Here is a 7,916-nt window from a genome sequence, read left to right as displayed (position 1 = left end):
ACACACCATTGTAAAGCAATTATACTCCAATAAAGATGTTAAAAAATAAAATAAAATGAAGCCACAAAGAACTCTGCAGCCTACCTCACAGCAGCGTTGAGGAACAACACATTGAAATAGTTTTGTAAACTGTGAAGTATTTAACCATTGGGGAGATTTATCATGCGGATGGAACGTTTTGATTCACTAACTAAAGATAAATGCAATAAACCAGAAAAATCAGATGAGATGAAGACAAAGCCCAGTAAAGGTGGACTTTGATGTAGAACACAAAGATTGAAAGTGTGATGGTGTTCCCTGGTGCGAAACTTCAATCTAGAATTAAGATTCAAGTGTTCCTATAAAGAGTCAACAAAGGAAGAAACAAAAACAGAAACAAAAAACCCTCAGTCTATTATCCAAAACAAAACAGGAACTTGCAAGCTAAGGAAAGGAGGGCTGAATGAGACTTATCTTGGGTTTAGAAGCAGAGCCCTCTGAGGCTCTGAGTGCCATTTTATTGTCCTCTGTGGAAGTGTGGGTGGAGGATTCACGTGAAAGCTGCTACTGCCAGTGTGCTCAATTACTGACAGAAAATCGCCCTGGTGTTGGGGGAAAAAACCTTTCATTTGGGGTATAGAAACTGAAAACAAGTTAAAATTAATGGTTACAGCATTTTAAAAAATCCTCCTTTCATACCTCTATAAGGAATAAAAAAATAATATATTGTTCACTATTAATGTTATCTAAACATTGCTGACTTATGCATTTGGACCATAATACAGAAAATGAACTTAAATATTTTTATCATGATGTCTAAAAACACACAAAAATGTTTCATAATTAAAGCCTTAAATGACCCTATCTTTTCTTTTCTTCTCGCACCAGATCCTGGGACACAGGCTGCTTTCTTCATCCTTCATCCCTGTCCCCCTGGCCATAATCATGTTTGTTTTAAGGAATTTTCCTGATGATCATTCTGGAAAACCTGTTTTATCTCCATTCTCTCCTTGGCTCTCAGGTAAGCTCCTTATGTGTTCCCTGCATTCACTGTCTCCATTTTCGTTTTCCTCTTCAGTTTCCAGTCTGATCTAGACCTTCACAATCCACTGAAATAACCTTCTTATGGCCAAAGCAGTGAACTTGAAAGAGGTAAGACTGCAGGCAGATATAGGTGAATAATGAAGGAGGCTATTACCCCAAACCTAGGTGAAAGAAAATGGCATCTGGAAACAAAGTGATGTCAGTGAGGGCCGACAAGCCTGGATTCCAGTTCTGAGTGAGAGAGAAATCACAGGTGACTGAGTGGGGCGATGCTGCCACTTCCTGATATCAGGAACAGCAAGTCTGTGTTGGTGGGGGCAGGGGGAGGAGAAGGGTTTATTAAACCGGCTCTGCACAGGCAAGATCACACTAAACACAAGTGAGGACTCTCCCATACCAGGTGTCTGATGGAGGGATTCCCCCTCTACAATGGGCAGGATGGTTTGGCCCCTTAAAGATTTCTAGAAAGTAAAACCAGAAGCCAGACCTTCTTTTCTAGAAACAAAGAAGGTTATTAATTCAAACAAAAGAATGCAATCCAATATCAAAGCAATACTGATGAGTGACAACGACTAAGGCTGGAATTTTCTGTCCAGAGATGTTGAACTGTTTCTGTTTCAGAAGACTACATTGCCACGTGAAAGATAATAATAACAGATATCATTTACTGAACATTTTATATACTAGAACTTAAAACGTCATGCTAAGAATTTTTCATACAGTGTTTGGCTTATTCTTCATAGCAGTTATACAAGGTAGAGAATTAATATAATCACCATTTCAGAGGATGCTAAAACACACAAAACTGAGTTAAATACTTGGCTGAGGTCACTCAGCTGGCAAGTGATGGGGCTAGAAGTTGATCCCAGGCAATCTGATGCCAGAACCCACCCTCCTAATTGCTCAGGTGCCTGAGTGTCATTCACCTATTTCTGGGACTTGTGTTCTTGGAGGTGATCTATGAGGATCACACGCTCCTCTGATGAGATAGCTCTGCAGATAAGGAGGAAGAATCTGAAATTTGGGGAGTCTAACTGTGGGTCAAACCTAAGAAAGTGAGGTGACCAAGATTATTAAGAAGCTCCCTATTGCATCCTGGACAGTGAGATCCTTTCTGGTTATAAGCCGGCCTAAACTGGTTTTCCTGCTTAGTGTGAAGAACAAAAGAGAGATCTAATCAGAAAGCCTTGTGAAGGGGCAATATATCAGTGTATCAGAGCAAGGGTGAAGGGGCAGTTCTCCAACGCAAGGTCTTTTTTTTTTTTTTTCTCACAAGAAAGTTTATATTTAAAATGAAAAAAAAAATCAGTCACGGAGGCATTCAAGTAGTAATAATGTTATACAGATTTTGCTTTTCCTTTATATCAAGACAGATTTGCAAGGCCTTCTGTGGTGGAGCAGTGGTTAAGAATCCGCCTGCCAATGCAGGGGACACGGGTTTGAGCCCTGGTCTGGGAAGATCCCACATGCCGCAGAGCAACTAAGCCTGTGCGCCACAACTACTGAGCCTGTGCTCTAGAGCCCGCGAGCCACAACTACTGAGGCCATGTGCACAACTACTGAAGCCCGCGTGCCTAGAGCCCGTGCTCTGTAACAAGTGAAGCCACCACAATGAGAAGCCCACTCACCGTAACGAAGAGCAGCCGCCACTCGTGGCAACTAGAGAAAGCCCGTGAGCAGCAACGAAGACCCAACACAACCAAAAATAAATAAATAAATAAATTTATTTTAAAAAAAGACAGATTTGTACAAGTGTTTGCAATAGCTTGTATACAACCCACAGTCCTTTATATATATACATATGTATATAAAATAAATTTTGTTTTTTAGATTTGATTTTAAGATGGAAGTAGTCATGCTAATTGGTATGCGTACAGGCCCAAGTGATCCACCGGCAACACATTTATGAATACAAATTTTACAGGCAAGAACATTTTCATACATCTATCTGTATCTGCCTATAGACAGATATAGTAAGAAAATAAACTTAAAAATTAACACAAGGAAGTCTACTTTGTCAAGCTAACCCCTTATGTACTGGTGGTCATTTTGCTTTTATTGCAGAGGTGCAAACGGACCAACAAACTTGAATAAAATTTCATAACCCTTGTGAAAATAATCCAAACCCCAGGGATTACTCTACTTCGCTTCTAGTTGTTTCTCTTATTTTCAGTGGCTCAGGTTTCTATCAGAAAAGACAGATTTTACTGTAAAGCATGCTTAGTTTATTTTTCTGTATAGGGGAGAAAGTGTTCGACTCTGTGATTAGATGGTCACTAACATGAACAAGAAGAATCAGGTACAATTTTTGTTTAAAACAAAGAAAAATCCCCCAAATCCTGGGGATCTGGCATTCGCCAAACATCCTTTGGAAGATTCCAAAGTTAAATCCCTTAAAAAGGAGAGGGAAAAAGAAATGAAATGCCAGTGTCTTTGCAAGGTCTTATTGATCAAGCAAGATAAAATCAGCCCCTCCACAATAAGAGAGAGTAAATGGTTGTAGTGACAGAAAGAGAGTTGAAGTCTCCACAAAATGAGGAGTCCTTAATATTTTACAGGACTAACAATGTGATCCCATTCAAATGCATGTTTCAGTCCCTTTTTAAAGTAGCATTTTTTACCTTTTTAAACTTACAATTATAAATAAGGCCCACTTTCTTCTTCCCTGATAAGTATCACAAAATTTTATCTCTGCTTCCTAAGTGTCAGGAGACCCTCTTCTCCTTACCTGAAAGTCCTGAGGCTACAACTTCCCTACTGACCAGAGGATCTCAGATTGTCCTCTTAAGAATAAAAGGAATAATACAACCTTGGTGTGGTAGGGAACTGGGGTGTGATGGTCCTTTGGCTACTGGCTGGTGAGCATTTCCCTCCTCCCTTATTGCCATGCAATTGTTGGAAATAACAAAGATTTATTTTTAAATTTTGAGTCTGTGGTCTTTTTTTTCATACCAATTGGATATCAGCTTGGCGGAATCTGGAGCCATGTAGACCCTGAGGGTGGCCTAGGTAGACTATGGAATCACTCCTTACATTGTCTCCACTACCCAGGGATGCCATAGTTAATTTCTGCCTCAAGCTGTTTTCAGATCAGAAAGACTTGATTTTTCTGGCAGGGATCATAAACCGTAGGTGTCTGTCCAGAATCTACGCCAGTTCTCTCCACTTCTTATCACTTTCCTACATAACCCTTAAAAATTGGGTAACTTTTTGTCTGTAGGGTAAAGTGACTTTCTATATGAACTCTTCAGTCCAAGAGTCACGAAGGGAGGTCTACTCTGAGCTCATTTTGTTCTAGACACATGGAGCAAGGAGAACCCTAGTGACCAGATTGTGTTTTCTACAGATCATTCCTCATTAAAAGGAACTCGAGCTCCTTGGAGAAGTGGCTGATTCCAGAGACTACCAGGTTCATATCAAAAGAACTCAGGAGGGACTTCCCTAGTGGCTCAGTGGTTAAGAATCCGCCAGCCATGGGCTTCCCTGGTGGCGCAGTGGTTGAGAGTCTGCCTGCCGATGCAGGGGACATGGGTTCGTGTCCCGGTCCAGGAAGATCCCACATGCCGTGGAGCGGCTGGGCTCGTGAGCCATGGCCACTGAGCCTTTGCGTCCGGAGCCTGTGCTCCACAATGGGAAAGGCCACAACAGCGAGAGGCCCGCGTACCGCAAAAAAAAAAAAAAAAAAAAGAATCCGCCTGCCAATGCAGGGAACACGGGTTCGAGCCCTGGTCCGGGAAGATCCCATATGCCGCAGAGCAACTAAGCCTATGAGCCACAACTACTGAGCCTGTGCTCTAGAGCCTGCGAGCCACAACTACTGAGCCTGTGTGCCACAACTACTGAAGCCTGTATGCCTAGAGCCTGTGCTCTGCAACAAACGAAGCCACTGCAATGAGAAGCCCGTGCACCACAACCAAGAGTAGCCCCCCGTTCGCTGCAGCTAGAGAAAGCCTGCGCACAGCAGTGAATACCCAACGCAGCCAAAAATATGTAATTAATTAATTAAAAAGAAAAACCTCAGGAGTCTTCTAGAATAAACTCTCACTGGCCAAGAATGGTTAATTTGAACATCACTAAGGTTAATAACTGCAACAGATTAAAACACATCAAATGTATTTAAACCTTGTGTTTAAAATAATACTTTAAAAAACTCCAACTAATTTGTCACTTTTGGAGGGTGCTAGCGAACTGATTCATTAAACTTGAAAACTGGTAACTAGAGCAAAGAAGTAATCATTACTCCTGTATTTCCTATACATACTACTTCAGAGTAACCAATACTTGACGAGCAAACTTTCTCTTTATAGAATTACACATGGAAAGAAGGAACAACAGAATTAGAATATCAGCATCTTGCAATCTCTAATGAATTCATCTAGTCAATGATCATCAGTGGCTGCTAACATCACAAAGAACACAATTGGACTTTCTGTACCACCTGATAGAAGTACACACAACACTACTCACAAAATTGTCCTGGAGCTCAGTCATCTTGGAACCGGTGGAGGCCTGCTGGAAATAGGACTTCTAAAACAACAAATATGTCTGGAAGGCTGTGGTCCAAGGTCATTTTTGCTGGCTATAAGTGGGGTCTATGGAACCAGAGGGAACACACAGCTCTCTTAAAAACTGAAGATGTATATGCTCCAGATGAAACTGAATTCTATCTAGGCAAGAGATGTGCTAAGGTATACAAAGCAAAGAACAACACAGTAACTCCTGGTGGAAAGACTAACAAAACCAGAGTAATCTGAGGAAAGATAACTCGTGTTCATGGAAACACTGGCATGGTTTGTGCCAAATTCCGAAGCAATCTTCCTGCTAAGGCCATTGGACACAGAATCCATGTGATGCTGTACCCTTCAAGGACTTAAACTTATTGAAAGTAAATAAATAAAAGTGTGGATCTGTTCTCTTGTAAAAAACTAAAAAACAATTGTTGGAAATTAAAAAGCCAATGTCAATCAGGTTATTCATTAGATACAATTTACAGGAAACTTAAAGGACACAGGAACATGTTAAATGACAAGACCAGGATGCAAACTCCAGTGGACAATGGAAACTATGGGAAATACAACCCAATTTCTTCAACAACAACAAGAAGATTCATGGGCGTATTAATCAAGGTTCTCCAGAGAAACAGAACCAATAGTATAGATAGATAGATAGGTAGATAGATCAATCTAGAGAAGAGTGAATTATTATAAGAAATTGGCTCACATGATTATGGTGACTGACAAGTCCTAAGATCTGCAGTCAGCAAGCTGGAGACCAGGAGAGCTGATGGTATACTTCTGTTCCAAAGGCCAGCAGTTTCTAGACCCAGGAGAAGCTGAACCCAGTTCGAACCCAAACGCAAAGGGAAATAACGATAATCCAGCTTAAAGGCAGTCAGTAAGTAGAATTCTCCCTTATTCAGGAGAGGGTCAGCCTTTTGTGCTACTCAGAGCATCAACTGATTGTGTGAAACCCACCCCCATTAGGGAGAACAAGCTGCTTTATACAGTCTACTTATTTAAACATTAAATTCGGGACTTCCGGGAATATGGCGGAAGAGTGCGACGCGGAGATCACCTTCCTCCCCACAGATACACCAGAAATACATCTACACGTGGAACAACTCCTACAGAACACCTACTGAACGCTGGCAGAAGACCTCAGACCTCCAAAAGGCAACAAACCCCCAACGAACCTGGGTAGGGCAAAAGAAAAAAGAATAAACAGAGACAAAAGGATAGGGACGGGACCTGCAGCAGTGGGAGGGAGCCGTGAAGGAGGAAAGTTTTCCACACAATAGGAAGCCCCTTCGCGGGTGGAGACTGCAGGTGGCGGAGGGGGAAAGCCTCGGAGCCGCGGAGGAGAGCACAGCAACAGGGGTGCGGAGGGCAAAGCGGGGAGATTCCCGCACAGAGGATCGGCGCCGACCTGCACTCACCAGCCCGAGAGGCTTGTCTGCTCACCCGCCGGGCGGGCGGGGCTGCGAGTTGAGGCTCGGGCTTCGGTTGGAGCGCTGGGAGAGGACTGGGGTTGGTAGCGTGAACACAGCCTGCAGGGGGTTAGTGCGCCACGGCTAGCCGGGAGGGAGTCCGGGGAAGTCTGGAGCTGCCGAAGAAACAAGAGACTTTTTCTTGCCTCTTTGTTTCCTGGTGCGCGAGGAGAGGGGATTAAGAGCGCTGCTTGAAGGAGCTCCAGAGACGGGCGCGAGCCGCGACTAAAAGCGCGGACCCCAGGGACGGGCATGAGACGCTAAGGCTGCTGCTGCCGCCACCCAAAAAGCCTGTGTGAGAGCACAGGTCACTATCCACACCGCCCTTCCGGGGAGACTGTCCAGCCCGCCACTGCCAGGGTCCCAGGATCCAGAGACAACTTCCGCTGGAGAACGCTCGGAGCGCCTCAGGCTGGTGCAACGTCATGCCGGCCTCTGCAGCCGCAGGCCCGCCCCTCATTCCGTGCCCCTCCCTACCCCCCCCCCCCCGCCCCCGGCCTGAGTGAGCCAGAGCCCCCGAATCAGCGGCTCCTTTAAACCCGGCCCGTCTGAGCGAAGAACAGACACCCTCCGGCGACCTACGTGCAGAGGCGGGGCCAAATCCAAAGCTGAGCCCCTGGGACCTGTGAGAACAAAGAAGAGAAAGGGAAATCTCTCGCAGCAGCCTCAGAAGCAGCGGATTAAAGCTCCACAATCAACTTGATGTACCTGCATCTGTGGAATGCATGAATAGACAATGAATCATCCCAAATTGAGGAGGTGGACTTTGAGAGCAAGATTTATGATTTTTTCCCCTTTTCCTCTTTTTCTGAGTGTGTATGTGTGAGATTTTGTATGTATAGCTTTGCTTCCACCATTTGTCCTAGGGTTCTATCTGTCCGTTTTTTTTGTTATTTTTCATTTTTTT

At 43.8% G+C, this 7,916-nt stretch overlaps 1 pseudogene across 1 annotated transcript; it reads left to right on the top strand.

Moving 5' to 3' along the window:
* The first annotated feature begins 5,564 nt into the window (after positions 1-5,564).
* LOC309959922 (large ribosomal subunit protein eL33-like) lies at positions 5,565-5,897 on the top strand (annotated as a pseudogene). The gene has a single exon. The product of its transcript is annotated as a large ribosomal subunit protein eL33-like (transcript).
* Positions 5,898-7,916: the final 2,019 nt, after the last annotated feature.

The sequence above is a fragment of the Leucopleurus acutus genome (assembly GCF_964270905.1).
Source record: "Leucopleurus acutus genome assembly, chromosome: 3".
NCBI classification, from domain to species: Eukaryota; Metazoa; Chordata; class Mammalia; order Artiodactyla; family Delphinidae; genus Leucopleurus; species Leucopleurus acutus.
The sequence above is the reverse complement of the archived record's forward strand: the minus strand, read 5'-3'. Positions and strand labels throughout refer to the sequence as shown.